This window comes from Leiobunum rupestre, chromosome 4 (genome assembly GCF_980474605.1).
Source record: "Leiobunum rupestre chromosome 4, qqLeiRupe1.1.hap1, whole genome shotgun sequence".
Lineage (NCBI taxonomy): Eukaryota > Metazoa > Arthropoda > Arachnida > Opiliones > Sclerosomatidae > Leiobunum > Leiobunum rupestre.
This window is the reverse complement of record NC_143387.1, coordinates 71,482,573-71,497,865: the sequence shown is the minus strand read 5'-3', so window position 1 is coordinate 71,497,865 and position 15,293 is coordinate 71,482,573.

Below are 15,293 nucleotides of genomic sequence, written 5' to 3'. Positions count from 1 at the left end.
ATATTTCGGAAAATGATTAAAAAACATGTATTATTCGTAAAATTTGAGCTTTTTATCGAAAAAACGTCGTTTTTCTGATTAATTTTACAAATTTATCAAAAAATTAATCGTATAATACAGAAATATAAATTACTTGATCAAAATGTTTTACGAATAATTTTGAGAGCTTTATCTATTGAATAAAAGTTAACCATCCCCGACCTGTAGGATTTCGGGATTTCGTAGAGATTTTGGCGATTTTATCAGTACTTTTTGAAGTGATTTCGGGATTTCAATGTTAATTTACATAGAAAGAGTTAAAAGATTTTGCGATTTTAGACAAAGTGTACGGGATTTTGGTAAATGTCCGACCTCTCGATTAACCCTGTATTGTGTAAAATTTAAAGAGACTTTTGCGAAGTTAATATAAAAGTATTTTATTTAAAATTACAAGACAAGACTAGTTTCTGGAACTTTCATATTCACTAAAGTGGTCTTTTTAAATTTTACTAGTAGTTTTAACGCGTAGGGCTAGTCATTTACAAAATGATGGTGTTTGTTTTATTTTGTTAAACAGGTAATAATTTAAAATCGGTTCAGAGCACATTTCCAATTTAGACCCTTAATTATTTTATTAAATTATTTGAAATTGGCGTTTTAAGTCACACTTAACCATCGTACTCTATAACGCCTCTTAGATTCTGATTTTATATTATTTATTACAATCTCAACACTTCTAAACATGAAGCCATTGTTATTTTTCAATTTGGTTATAAATATACACTTACTCGCCTCTGATTAGATACAATTTATTTGAACGTGACTTATTCAATACTTATAGTTATTACGATAATTATAATAAATTTAAAATTTGAATTTGGATGCGGAAAAGAATATTTAATGGTTTAAGTGAACATACACTTAATTTAATTTAAATTTAATTTAAATTTTTATAATAATTAAATGATAAACTAAATTTAATTAAGGTTAATACGAAACATTTAATGATGAAAAGATCAACTAAATTTAATTAAGGTTAATACGAAACATTTAATGATGAAAAGATCAACTAAATTTAATTAAGGTTAATACGAAACATTTAATGATAAAAAGGTAAACTAAATTAAATTAAGGTTAATACGAAACATTTAATGATAAAAAGATAATCTAAATTAAATTAAGGTTAATACGAAACATTTAATGATAGAAATATAAACTAAATTTCATTAAGGTTAATACGAAACATTTAATGATAAAAAGATAAACTAAATTTAATTAAGGTTCATATGAAACATTTAATGATAAAAAGATAAATTTAATTTAATTAAGGTTAATACGAAACATTTATTGATAAAAAGATAAATTTAATTTAATTAAGGTTCATACGAAACATTTATTGATAAAAAGATAAATTTAATTTAATTAAGGTTCATACGAAACATTTAATGATAAAAAGATAAAATAAATTTAATTAAGGTTAATACGAAACATTTAATGATAAAAAGATAAACTAAATTTCATTAAGGTTAATACGAAACATTTAATGATAAAAAGATAAACTAAATTGAATTTGAGCCTTAAAACATTTATCGATAATAAAAAGATCAACCTAAATTCAATTTAAGCTGAATACGAAAAATAGCTCTGATGGCGAAAAACACGGATGTGTCAGAAGGGATTACTGGAATGGGTGGACGGGTAACGGGACACCGATTGGATTCGGACTTGACACTTGAAAAGGGTCAAAAGGTTGGACACGACAGCTCGACTGTCCCCTCGTCCTTCTCCGCGGTGGACAAGCACTCGATGGACAAAAGGGATCAAGTGACGCGTGACAAAAGAAAGCGTCTCTGCCCTCTCGGTGACTCCGCAGTCTCCATCCGTTGATTCCTTCCGCGCGCGCAAAACGGGGTAGAAATACAATCAACTTCTTGGGAGTCGAATGCGCCCTGCTTCTTAATCAAATATCTCGTATAAGTCCGACTAAAAGGCTCCATTTGATTGGAATAAATACCGCTCGCTCTTTGTATCGCAACGGCGCCATCATGATTTCATTAAGCCGGTAGTATTTAATTGGCCCAAAGAGTGAGCCTTACTTTATATGGGGCCACGATAACTGTAGTTGTTTTACACTGAATTCTTTAATAATTTCAACGTAATTTCCGAAGAAGATTTAGCCGAAACGTTTGAAATTTGGTAAGTCATCAAGCGACTTTTAATTCAGGTGGTCGGGTTACAACGCGTAAGAGGGTGGCGGCAAGCCCTTCATGCCACGCGAGCCAACAGCTCTCTACTCTAACTATTACCGTTAACCTCGACAAGTTTTTATGGAAGGAGAAACCGAAGAACTCGGGGGAAAACCCCTTAAACCAGGGTACTTTAGGTGAAGTTTTGCTGTAAGAGATATTGTAGCAAAAAATTCATTATTTTTCATCTGAATGACCACTTCGGCCTCGGCTTTATAGTTCCATCACCGGTTCAGTTACATCCTTGTCTTGTTTGTTGGAAATAGTGCTTTCAACGACCAATTGATTCGGGTCGTAATATTCAGATATCTGAGGGTAATCAGATAATCAGGTCAATTTAATCTTTTACATTCCTCTCACTCAGCAATCTGATTTCAAATTATATCTGATTCATTATCTCGAGTAATCGATGAACTGATCTGATATTATGTGGTTTCTTTTCGAATGTTCTCGGACTAAAAGTGTACTTTTTTAACCCTAAAACGTTAAATTCGCCTGTTACGTGGACGATAATTACTCCGGCCCATATTCGCTTGTTCCGGAATATTAGGGCTACTCTTTTTACACCTTCTGGAAAGGAGGTGTAAAGAGAGTAAATCGGATTTTGTCATCTGCTAGCCAGAATTTATTCGCAAAAAAGGCCACAGGCCGCCATTTTGGAAAAACGTTTTTACTCCGACTCGAACTATTCGCCACCACAGAAAATGACAGAATCTGAGTAAAATGACGTCATAGCCGTACTCTTCTTACCCTACTCCGGAATCCCGGAACAAGCGAAAAGGAACCACCTATAATTAATCCAAAGAGTATAAAAACTACGTAACCTAGAGATATAATGACGGTCGAAAGCAGTAAAGGAAGTTGTAACAACCGGGGGGGAAGGCACTCAGTGAATTTGCACTTCAAAATTTCGGTACCGCAGCGCCACTACGGCAGTTTTAAGTGGCAATCATTTTGATTTAGTTCAACATTCTTGAAAATTCCTTAAGGACTTGGCTACCTTTAGGACTTGGCAAGGTTAGAAAACAAACGCCTTATTCTTCAATTTTTGAAAATAAACACCGAAACAACGAATCCACAAGTTCTAACAAAAAAAATCACGAAACAGTAACCAATTACTGTCACTTTTTTTAATTGACAGATATTAGACAATTAAATATCCAAAATGCCAAATTTAGCACCTCCGCAACACCGTAACTGCCATTTTTCTCCGGTATTATTATTTATTGTACTAAAAACTGCCGTAGTGGCACTGCGGTACCGAAATTTGAAGTGCAAATTCACTGAGTGCCTTCCCCTCCGGTTGCTACAACTTCCTTTACTGCTTTCGACTTGTTGAGGTTAACGGTAATAGTTAGTGTAGGGAGCTGTTGGCTCGAACGCGTGGCATGCAGGGCTTGCCACCACCCTCCTACGCATTGTAACCCGGCCACCTGAATTAATGGCTTCAAAAGTCGCTTGACGACTTAGGCCTAAGGTGGTGCCTTGGGTATTAGCCTAGCTGATTATTATTATTATTATTATTATTATATCTCTAGGTTACGTAGTTTTTATACTCTTTGATTAATCTATTCAGTTATCTGAACAGTTACCTGACTTCTAGGTTGAGTATATACATAATCTTGTCGAAGCAAATCAAAATAAACAGAAATTAAAATTTTGAAATGAATTTAGTCGAACAATATGTGAAGCATCTGCATAAGTGTATAATATTTTTACATAAGTGTGACACTTCCTATTCTTCCCAAGACAGACTGCATTACCGTTTCGCGTCCGCTAGTTAACGCGTCACACGTAGTCTTTCACATCGCCTCGCTAGGGGGATATTTTATTCTTGTGATGACGTCACTCCGTTACTAGCTCTCAGTAAAATATCCCCCAAAGTGACAAACGTATAGAATAATATTATAGACTTATGGCATCTGTTATCTACTCACCTTCTGTCTGTCGGCTTAAGATGAATTATAATTAATTTCCGGATTAAACTATCTGGTTTGCATTTGGACCCGTATCAACTGATTTGATAATATCTGAGAGTAATTGCGGATAATCTAGCTTATATCTGATCTATCGTAATTTATTAACCAGCCCGAAATATCGCCGATCAATAAATCCGCTTAAAATAATTTACATTATTATCAAAATATTAGAATTTGAAATCATTTGGAAAAATACTATTATGTAGAGAAAATGGTTTACTATTTTACCACATTTGAAAAATATATACAGTGTGGAAGCCTCAGCCGTGGTCCAGCCTCGGTACTTCTCCTAGTACACCAGAGTGCTGCGGGTCGAACACTTCTACAGGCGCTGGTATTACCAAAATAGACCAATGGGATAATTAGAAGCGCATCTTTATCCAATCGCCCGAAAAAGCATTTGGAAAATTCTCCGATTGGTCTATTTTTGGCCTACCAGCGCCTGTAGAAGTGTTCCACCCGCAGCACTCTGGTGTACTAGGAGAAGTACCGAGGCTGGACCACGGCTGAGGCTTCCACCCTGTATTTTTAAAAAATAATCGATGTGAAAGTGGTTTTTAGTATCCTACACTACACTAGTATTTCGAGTGTTCGAGGTCTCCATCGAACCCAGAAACATCTATTATCATAAGTAACGTAATTAAAATAAGTATGACACTTCTTCTTGATTTAATGCTGATTTTCTGATCGAATCGTTTTGGAACACTAACACTCTCGCCTAGCGGCGACTAGGACTTGAAACCGAACTGGGTAATATATTATCGTAATTGTAAGTAGTATATTTCGCCTGGGTAATCTTTAGACTCTATGGCGTTCTCCGCTGAATTAAATCTTGATTTCGCAAGAACCCTGAAAATCAGTTTGTTGATAACTTTTTCTAATCGTCATACCTTTTTGGGTTATATTTCTTAAAGGGGAACGGTCAAGCTTTTCCAAATATCGCCTTATTTGCATATCAAAAGATCAACAAGACGTTCAATAGGCTGACACGTACCTTATTTTGTCTTGAAAAAATAGTTTTTGGCCTAAACAAGTTGAAACGCAAAATAACGCCAAGTATTTGGGTTTGAATTTTCGCCGCCATCTTAAGGTGTATCGCCAGCGCCAGCAGCACCTTAGTGAGCGATTTGCGAACTATCCTAACTTTTAAAATCGCGCAATTTAGGCTTAGGTGTCGTATAACTGGAACGCGCCGCGCGTGCCAAACAAATCTTTCGCGTCTTCAGCAGCGCGCGTTTTTATGTTGTTTTTCTGTCTCACCGATTTCTCACCAGGTGTCGCGGCGGACGCGCGCTTTTCAATTTCCCGAAATTTCTTTATTTTATTAAACATTAACCACTTATTAATTTTTGATGCGGTTTTCGCCATAAATTTTAGTTTTTAACAGGTTACAGGGCTATCTAACTGGTTAAAGCTTGACCGTTCCCCTTTAAGCTATTACTTATCAACTAGGAGTTATTTAGTAATCAAAACATTTTGAAAAATCTTGTTTTCTTGAGATGTTGCTGTGTCGAATGCTCTCTCCAGGTACATATGGCGCCATCTTTGCAAATGGCCGATCCCTTGTGCAGTACAATTTACCTTTTATAGTCATCTATTATTCAACGGTGCGCCGATCTTTCACTTGTTAAAAGTGTTTGTTAACGTTCGCCAACATTGTTTAGAAAACATTGTTGGTCAACCAAGTAGCTCCGTAGGAATGAAAAAACTTTATACGAGTGACAAACATTTGTTTGCCCCAGTTTTCATGATATATGAAACTCATCAGCAAATATTTTCAGATAATGATTTTCGTACACATCCTTTTTTATTGAACAAAACTAATTGTCTTATATAACTAATTACATCAAGAGCTTATTTAGGTTATTGAGAACGTGAAAATTGCGCTCCTCACATTTTTGCTACTTTTGAGCTGTGATTATTGTGCTCCTCACATTTTTGCTACTTTTCAGCTGTGATAATTGCGCTCCTCTCATTTTTTCTACTTTTCAGCTATGAAAATGGCGCTCCTCACATTTTCGCTACTTGTCAGCTATGAAAATTGCGCTCCTCACATTTTTGCTACTTTTGAGCGGTCAAAATAGCGCTCCTCACATTTTGGTTATTTTTGAGCTGTGAAAATTGCGCTCCTCTCATTTTTGCTACTTTTAAGCTGTGAAAATTGTGCTCCTCTCATTTTTGCTACTTGTCACCTGTGAAAATTGCGCTCCTCACATTTTAGTTTCGCACTCTTTTCACACGATATTTTAAGGCTCAATTTAACTGAAGAACCGTGGTAATTGCTCTTATCTTCTAGAATCATTAAAGACGTTAAGAGGAAGCAACCTTTCTTTGTCGCAAACTGTTTACCCTACACATTCCCAGTAAGCGTTTCCTGGCGTATGCTTAACCTCTCTATTTGTTTATTTGAGCCAAAGAGTAACCCACTCGCATAGAGTGGAAGGCCCTATGGAAGCGCGTGAAACATTTTGCCTAACTGGTCAACCTGTTTTCGAGGCGTGAATAAATATGGTCCGAAGAGAGATGATGTTGTTTTTACATTTTTTAGAGTATTAACTTACTTTTTTATCCAGATATTGTACCTGACCTTTAGGCCAACTTGTTAATTTCACGCCTCGAAAACAAGACGTTGCGTACAAAAATGTCCACAAGTTTCGCCGATATAAAAACAAGACGATGAGTACGAAAAGCTGATAGCCTTCCACTCTATGTGGGCACTGGATTTACTATATGATTTGAACGATATATTATGATCAGACTTTGGGTTTTATTTAGCAATCAATGGCCGATAGGTGGCTACCTGAAAAACGTCTATAGATACCCTGATGTTCTCATTGAAATTATTCTTTAGACCAAAAATAAGAAGATTAATTCTTTTGTAAAATTTTGTTCGATACGGTAATTTTCTTTGGAGTAAAATGCATCGATACGATGCGGTCTAAACATTCCATGAATAGCAAATGAGGTTCTTTTTTATTATTATTCAAAAAAATAAAGAGAAAATCTGAGGAGGGGGATTCCACAAAAATGAAAGATACATTTTTCCGTGTTTTATCTATATTTTCTTTTCAAATGGAGATCTAAATAGACGTGGCTTTTTTTTTCAATGCGTAAAAATTGAATAAAAAATATCAATTTAAAAAAAAATATGTACCGTAAAGTGGGGTGGGTGGGTCCTATAGCAATGCGAGGGTCATTTCGGTAAAAAATGCCAAGTCAAAACGGGCGACGATAACGCGGGGTCCTACCTAACATCGATTTTATTTCCGTTTTGAGGTTTGTTTTCACTGGGGCAAAAACGCCGCGAAATAAAATGTATTAGGCTTAGAGGGGATTTTTTTGCGTCGACGCTCACGATCAAGGCGTTTTTTTGTCCTAGTGGGAAGAAGACCTTTTCGCCGTTCTAGGTTTAAATTGAGAGGTTTCAGTGTAAAAAATCAATGCGTCCTGCAGGGTGACTTCTTCCCTCGAACTGAGCTATCTGCGTTTTCACGGTACGATTGATTCGAGAGACCTCCGCTAGCGGCGCTATTGTACTTCCGTTAAATTAAGTTCGACGAGGTAACGACAAATATACATCCTCTTGAGATATTTCGTCAGAGGTTTTGTCTACTTTTCGAATTTATTGGTGCCACTAGGCTTTGGCAAGGGTCGGACATTCGTCTGACTACTGAAAAAATTAATATTTTGAAAATCTTGAAACCCATTGGGAAATCTTGAAATCAGCGGGGAAATTTTGAAACCCACTTTGAAATTTGGAAATTTACCGGGAATTCTGGAAGTAATCTGGGAAATCTTGAAATCAACGGGGAAATTTGGAAATCCACTGGGAAATCTTGAAATCAACGGGGAAATTTTGAAACCCACTGGGAATTCTGGAAGTCGTCTGGGAAATCTTGAAATCAACGGGAAACTTTTGAAACCCACTAGGAAACTTGTAAATCCACTGGGAAATCTAAAAATCGTCTGGGGAATTTTGAAATCAACGGGGAAATTTTGAAACCCACTGGGAAATTCAGAAATCCACTGGGAAATCTTGAAATCAACAGGGAAATTTGGAAATCGTCTGGGAAATCTTGAAATCAACGGGAAAATTTTGAAACCCACTGGGGAATTTGGAAATCGTCTGGGGAATATTGAAATCAACGGGAAAATTTTGAAACTCACTAGGAAATTTGTAAATCCACTGGGAAATCTAGAAATCGTCTGGGGAATTTTGAAATCAACGGGGAAATTTTGAAACCCACTGGGAAATTTGGAAATCATCTGGGAAATATTGAAATCAACGGGAAAATTTTGAAACCCAATAGGAAATTTGTAAATCCACTGGGAAATCTAGAAATCGTCTGAGGAATTTTGAAATCAACGGGGAAATTTTGAAACCCACTGGGAAATTTGGAAATCATCTGGGAAATATTGAAATCAACGGGAAAATTTTGAAACCCAATAGGAAATTTGTAAATCCACTGGGAAATCTAGAAATCGTCTGAGGAATTTTGAAATCAACGGGGAAATTTTGAAACCCACTGGGAAATTCAGAAATCCACCGGGAAATCTTGAAATTTACAGGGAAATCTTGAAATCAATATGGGAATCTTGATATTAACATGGCAATATCGATATTAAAATTGAAATATCGATATTAACATCGAAATATTGATATTAACATGGCAATATCGATATTAATATGGAAATCTTGAAATCCACATGGATATCTTGATATCAAATTAGAAATTTTAGAATCAACTTGGAAATCAAGAAATCTAACCCACAATGAGTCTTAAATTCGATCCCGGCTTGTGGCACTGGATGAAAACCTGCGAACAACTCCTTCCGCGTTTACTTTACATTTTATCTCCCCGGCTGTTAAAAAGGTTTTCCTACGAATATTTCGGTTTCCCCTTTCCGATTACTCAATCACTCTGTGACCAATCAAATAAATAAGACTTACAAGGAGAGTACCCGAGGTGTTTATTGCTGATTTTGTTCAAAGTCGGGCGTAATGTAGACCTATATGAAATATGAAATTTCCCAAAAGGAGACGTTGCACTACCCATTCGATTTGCTATGGCAACCGAAAATGTTTTTGATCACTTAAAACAATAAAATCTCCATTTAAAAAAGCATGGGATTTTCTCGGTTTCACAGGGTCCTAGCTACGAAAATTTTGAAAAATTTTGAAAATCACGAAATGTGTAATTTGGACCACATTTAGGTAAATTTCATCAAGTTTGGGTAAATTGAAACACTTTTAGGGTAAATTTGTAACAAATTTTGGGTAAAATAAGGAAAAAATATTATTTTGGTTGTAAGTGGGCAAAAACATTTTCGGTTGCCATGGCAAATCGAATGGGTAGTGCAACGTCTCCTTTTGGGAAATTTCATATCTCAAATAGGTCTACATTACGGCCGACTTTGAACTAAATCGGCAATAAACACCTCGGGTACTCTCCTTGTTAGCTAGGCTAATACCCAAAGCGCGAGTCAGCTAGGTACTTTTAATGCCTTTAAATCAGGTAGCCGGGTTAAATTGCGTAGGAGGGTGGTGACAAGCCCTTCATGCCCCGCGAGCCAACAGCTCCCTACGCTTACAATAGATCTTAAAAGAAATTGATTTGAAAAATTTCAACGCTTACATTGTATAAATTGGCGCGCGCTGGTTCGGAATGGATTGGCTAAGACAAATGCAGATAAAAATTTATAAGCGTGGTTCGACGAAATAAAAATAAAAATCCGAATTTTGTCGGTATGTATTTTCCTAGGAGCAACAAACACAGCACCCCACACAAGGAGAACGCAGCCCGTCGAAAGTCGTGCATTTTCTTGCGTACAATTTTCATTGGTTAGACGCTTTAGCGCCTGCTGCCCTCGGAAGGGGAAAACTCGGAAATTGTCTTCCCCCTTTCCCTAAAACGTTCAGCGTAAAGGTTCGTCCAATGATATTTGTACACAACACTGCGTTAGCGTGTTTAAAGGCTAGCTGCGTTCTCCTCGTGTTTGTTGCTCCAATATTTTCAAGGGAATAATTTATTTTAGCTTCAATAAATGCCGCTCTCTTGTTCTCTCCCCCACTACGCGCATGCGCGAGTCACTGAATAAAGTAGTTAGGTATTTATTTTAGTTTTATTTGTAAGGTTAAAGTTGATGGCGCTCGCTATCTGAGGACACGTAAAATAAAACAGATCCGATACGTGACGAGTTTGGAGTACTAGACTCGAGGATGAGACATTTCAGTTTGGGAGAGGTTTGTCGCGGGGCTCTAAGCGGATTATTCGGCAGACTTATTTTGAACTCGCGCCCCTTTTATAGCTGCGGGATCAAACGCTTCTCAAGCGTGAAGAAACGGCACTCGCGGAGAGTGAGAGAGAACGTTTCACGCTGTTTTGGGCTCATCCTGGTGCGAACAAATATCCGCTTTGACGGAGCGTGTGAGAACGACAAGCTCGGAGCGATTTACAAATAACCGTTTGCTCGACGAACTCAAAACTTGGAAATTTGAATAATGAGATTTAGCCGAGGCGGCCTGATGCGGAGAAACTGCGACAAATATGACGCGTGATTCTTTGAAACATTGTGATTTTGAAATTGAAATAAAATGGATTGAGCATAAATAAAAACTTTAACAATAATTTTGACAATCAACGAAATTAATCACCGAATTGATCTTCAGAGTTATTTACCATCATGGGTTAGTTTTCAGCGCAGGGCCATCTACTGCCAAAATAGGGCCAAGACGAAATGTACCAAGGACTATAATGTTCGAGATAATATTCTTCTAGGTTCGTTACGAGTTGAAGTTGGACCTGGGTTAGAACGAGGGGTCGAACCAGGGGCGGCGATCAAAAACAAATCCTGTGGGGGCCCGGACCATTATTTTTTATTAAAAAATTTATATACTTCAAACTTAAACAAAAAATGAGTTCTGTCTAATATCTCACGCGTCAATGAATTCATTGATAACAAAAATCAAGGCTACATTATTAACCCTTTCATGGCCACATGCATTACGAAGGTATTTTAGGCTATCTAGCATATCTTAAAACAGTTAACCATACCTCTACTTGGAATGCTTATCGCGGCAGATTTTCGTCTCGATGTGGCTGACGGTTTTTTGACCTCACTATGGTAACTGAACAAACAACAACGTGAGAGGGGAGTGCGCGCAGATATGATTGTTTATCTCGTAGGCGGGGCCAAAGCCGTCAGAGTTATCTGACCATACGCGATACGGCAGGATAAGCATTACAAGTAAAGGTATGGATTCATGCTTAAGATAATTGGGTAAAACGGGGTTTTCCACAGCGCGATCAATTTTACGCTTATTTCATCTCAATGTTATCTGCATCTCTTTAAAAAGACTGAACTTGAACCAAAATAAAGGCACTGATAATTGAAATTTTTCCTCAATTTTATTTCTGTGGGGGGTCGCCACCATTGGGTCCGACATTTGAAAATTTAGCGTATGGCATTATCAATCTCAAAATGATTTCACAAATCGGAAACCATTTTTAAGATTTCTGGGCTCAATTTTCGTGTTGAGTTTGGTGTTTTAGGCTGATTTAGAGATTTTGGAACATATTTTGACCAGATTTCGGGAATTTAAAGTTGATTTCCAGCTTTCTGAAATCATTTTTTTCTAGAGTGTAGGGAATGTCGAGCCCCTCGGGTAGTGTGACAGTGACTCAGGGTCGAAAAAAGAACAATTATCAATGTTAGTTATGCTATATGACCTTTAACTTCTATTTATCTAGCGCTTAAAGGGGAACCCGTATGGATTTGACGATATTGGTCGTGGTTTGGATAAGGTTTTCGGTAAAATAGTCATTTTTTTTAAAGATATTTCTATGACAGGCCCCCGAAAGTGTCGTATTATGCGAAAATTATTAGTTTATTTCTGGGCATACAGCATAGGACAAAAGGTGTAAATTGAATTTCGAAGATGACGTCAGAGTGTACCCTAAAATGTTCGATCGAATAATTCGTAAAAGTACAATTTCGGGGATCAGTTTTATAACGTTAATGAAATTTTTAAGTTCATCTTCATCATCTGAGTAAGAAAATGATGAATTGAAACAATTTTTATAATTTCCCGTAACTTTAGAATGAGTATTTTAAATTACGAAGCAAATGTAGTTAAAACTATACCTCTTAAACGGTTCCACGAGAGCCGTGAGGGGAGAAAGCGCTGCCGCCGCAATTGCCAATTTGTGAATTAGACTTAGTTACACTTACAATTGTTAGTTACGATGTTTTATGTGGCTACCCATGGCTACTTGCGTAAGAAAATATCATCCGCCTACTTTTTGAAATAAGAAATTTGACGGACGGTGAAGATTTGGGTACATGCGTTACGCGCAATATTTTAGGAGTAGACGCAGCGGCATCACAGTTCTAATTCAGTTGAGCTCGTGCATGGGTATTTGTTTGTGTTTTTTCACTAAGTCTTGACTTTCATTATATGATTTTGTTATGGGGAACACGGATATTTCTCTAAGAATAAATACCCATGGTCTTACATATAGCAATTGCTCGTCGTACCACTCTAACATAAATATCCAAAGTATTGATGTTAAACTGTTTGCACACTCTAAAGGCCTTTTCACACGAGCCAACTTTTCAAATCAAAATGCTGAGTCAGCAAAAATGAATCAGTGATCCATTTTTTACTCGCGTACTTTTTTGGTGGATCAACTCATCGAACTTTTATTCACACGAACCAACTAGTTGACTCAACTCAAGTTGACTCATCTAGTTGGGTCAAAAAGTTGGCTCGTGTGAAAAGGCCTTTATTCTTTTACAATAAGATAATACCAGGAAACTATACAGTCAAAGCTACAGCCTTTAACACCGATTACGGATAGTGATCAGCCCCTCGTGATAGTCCGGTCACGGCCGTCTCGAGATCTGCTTCGCGCTCATAGCGGCCCAGGCGATCGTACGAAAATCGCGTATGGGAAATTAGTTCAAAAACTTCTCACATCGTTTTCTGGCGCTAGTCTAGCCCCCCCCTTGAGAAAATTCGCAGCCATGTTATCGAATGGGAGGAACTGCGCGGAACTTTGGAATTTCAATTATTATCGCGTAATGTGTAATTTTGTGTAAAATATTTTTTTAGTAATATTTAAGTTAATTAATAATAAAAAAGTTAAACACCTCTTGAGATTTTTTAACGCAAAGCAAAGTTTTGAAAAACGTTATTAAAATTTAGTCATTCTGGAGCCAGAAGTCGCCGTCGACGTTTTCTGTATATAAATGTAAACATAAACACGTTGTTCTCCTTACAGCTGTAATTTTGCTATGTAGTAACTTCCAGAGGCCTTTTATTTAATTTATTTTAATTAAAGTAGTGAAATAAATGAATTTTAATTAACTAACTGACACTTGGAAGATCATGTAACCCTTCAGGTTCATTTTCCCCCGTATACTTATTTTTTTTTTACTTTTTCTGTGTTTTATTTACTTTTGTTATTACGTTTTCCCCGCACTCTTGACCCTCTAAATTTACAGTTTTTGTTAAGTATTCGTAAAGCCCCATACGTCAAATATCTTAGAATTCCGAGCTCTATTTAATGAAACTAATCCCCGTGTTAAATATAAATTTAATTTAATGATAAACTAAAAACTTAAATAACTTTTGAACCATACATACAAATTAATTATTGTTTATAAGCCTTATAGAACTCGATCAAACCCCACGATAAAATATAAAATTAAGATAATTAATTAAACCATTCTCTCAATATAAATTATAAACTAAATCCCTGCCTTCGGCAACGCTAAAATTAATCCCTCGCTAATTAAAGTGTTTTTATCTCGGTCACAAGACCATGGTGCAATACATTCAGCAAACTTTCCCAGCCCAGATTTCCCTAAAACTTTCCGAACTAAACCAGTAAAGCTCCCTCAGCTTACAGCGATCCCATGAAGTCATTTCAAGTCCACAAGCTTCATATTAACTATCAGGTAGCAAGATCCCAAGAAAAGCGGACGTTTTCCAAGGTTGCCGCCATAGGGTCAAGAGGGCGCCCGGACGTTTCCGCTTGGAGACAGAAAATCGGGAACCTCGAGACTCTCTGGCATTTCCCCCCCCCCCCCCCGCAATCCCAAGCGAACTTTCGTAAATCGGACAACGTCACCACCGCATGACTAGACACGAGTCTTAAATACACCAATGACCTAGGTAAAATGGGAGGTCACCAGTTGCTTTTTGTTTCAACCCCGCCCCCCAATAATCCGAACAAAACCAAGAGACAGAGCCCCAAAAAGGGAGAAGTTGAGAATTCTGGACAGAAGTTTAGAAAGCTTGACAGGACGGTAGAGAACTGGAGAGAACTCTGCTTTTGGCAGAACTCGACAGAACTCAACTTTTACCAGGAAGGAAGTCCACCTGCATTATCCGGAGAAACCATGTCGAAATAAATATAAAATAATGTGCGATGAAGTCGCGCTTAAATATTAATTAACCCTCAACGCAAACCACATGATCGGAACAACCCTCCATGATTGCCTAGATGACCCACAGCCAGGACATTCCGACCGGAAGAGTATAAGCCGATCAGTAATGAATCCGGGAAGCGTTATGCCCTCAGCATCCTCGAATCACCTGTTGATCACCCAAAATCTAGACGTACCGAGGGAAGAAAACCAGATGACCGAGACCGATTCCCTAGCCTAGCCGGACATTTCAGACCGAAACCCGAAGTACCTACGCCCCCGTCAGCTTGTGAAGTAAAATAATATAGGAAGAAACCCGCAATCCGGCCGCCAAACCGTAGACGAGTAAATAAAGAGAATTAAAGAAAAGTGTGAATAAAGAAACGCGTAAACAAGCAATCCCCAAAGACGTCCCGTTCTGTGAAGTGCGTGTGTCGGGCATCTTACGTAAACCGAGGAAAGAGAAAACCCGTAAACGGAGAGACGACAACGTAGCGGAGGACACCGAAATAGAATGATGAGTAGAATTTCCATCATAACCCCCCTACCCCCCATTGTAGAGTACCCAGGGTCGAAATACGAAGTAGCCAGTGAAAGTAGAGAAAAAGTTTTAGAAAGAAAGTTTAACCCCACGCTATTGTTCGAGAAAAAGGTT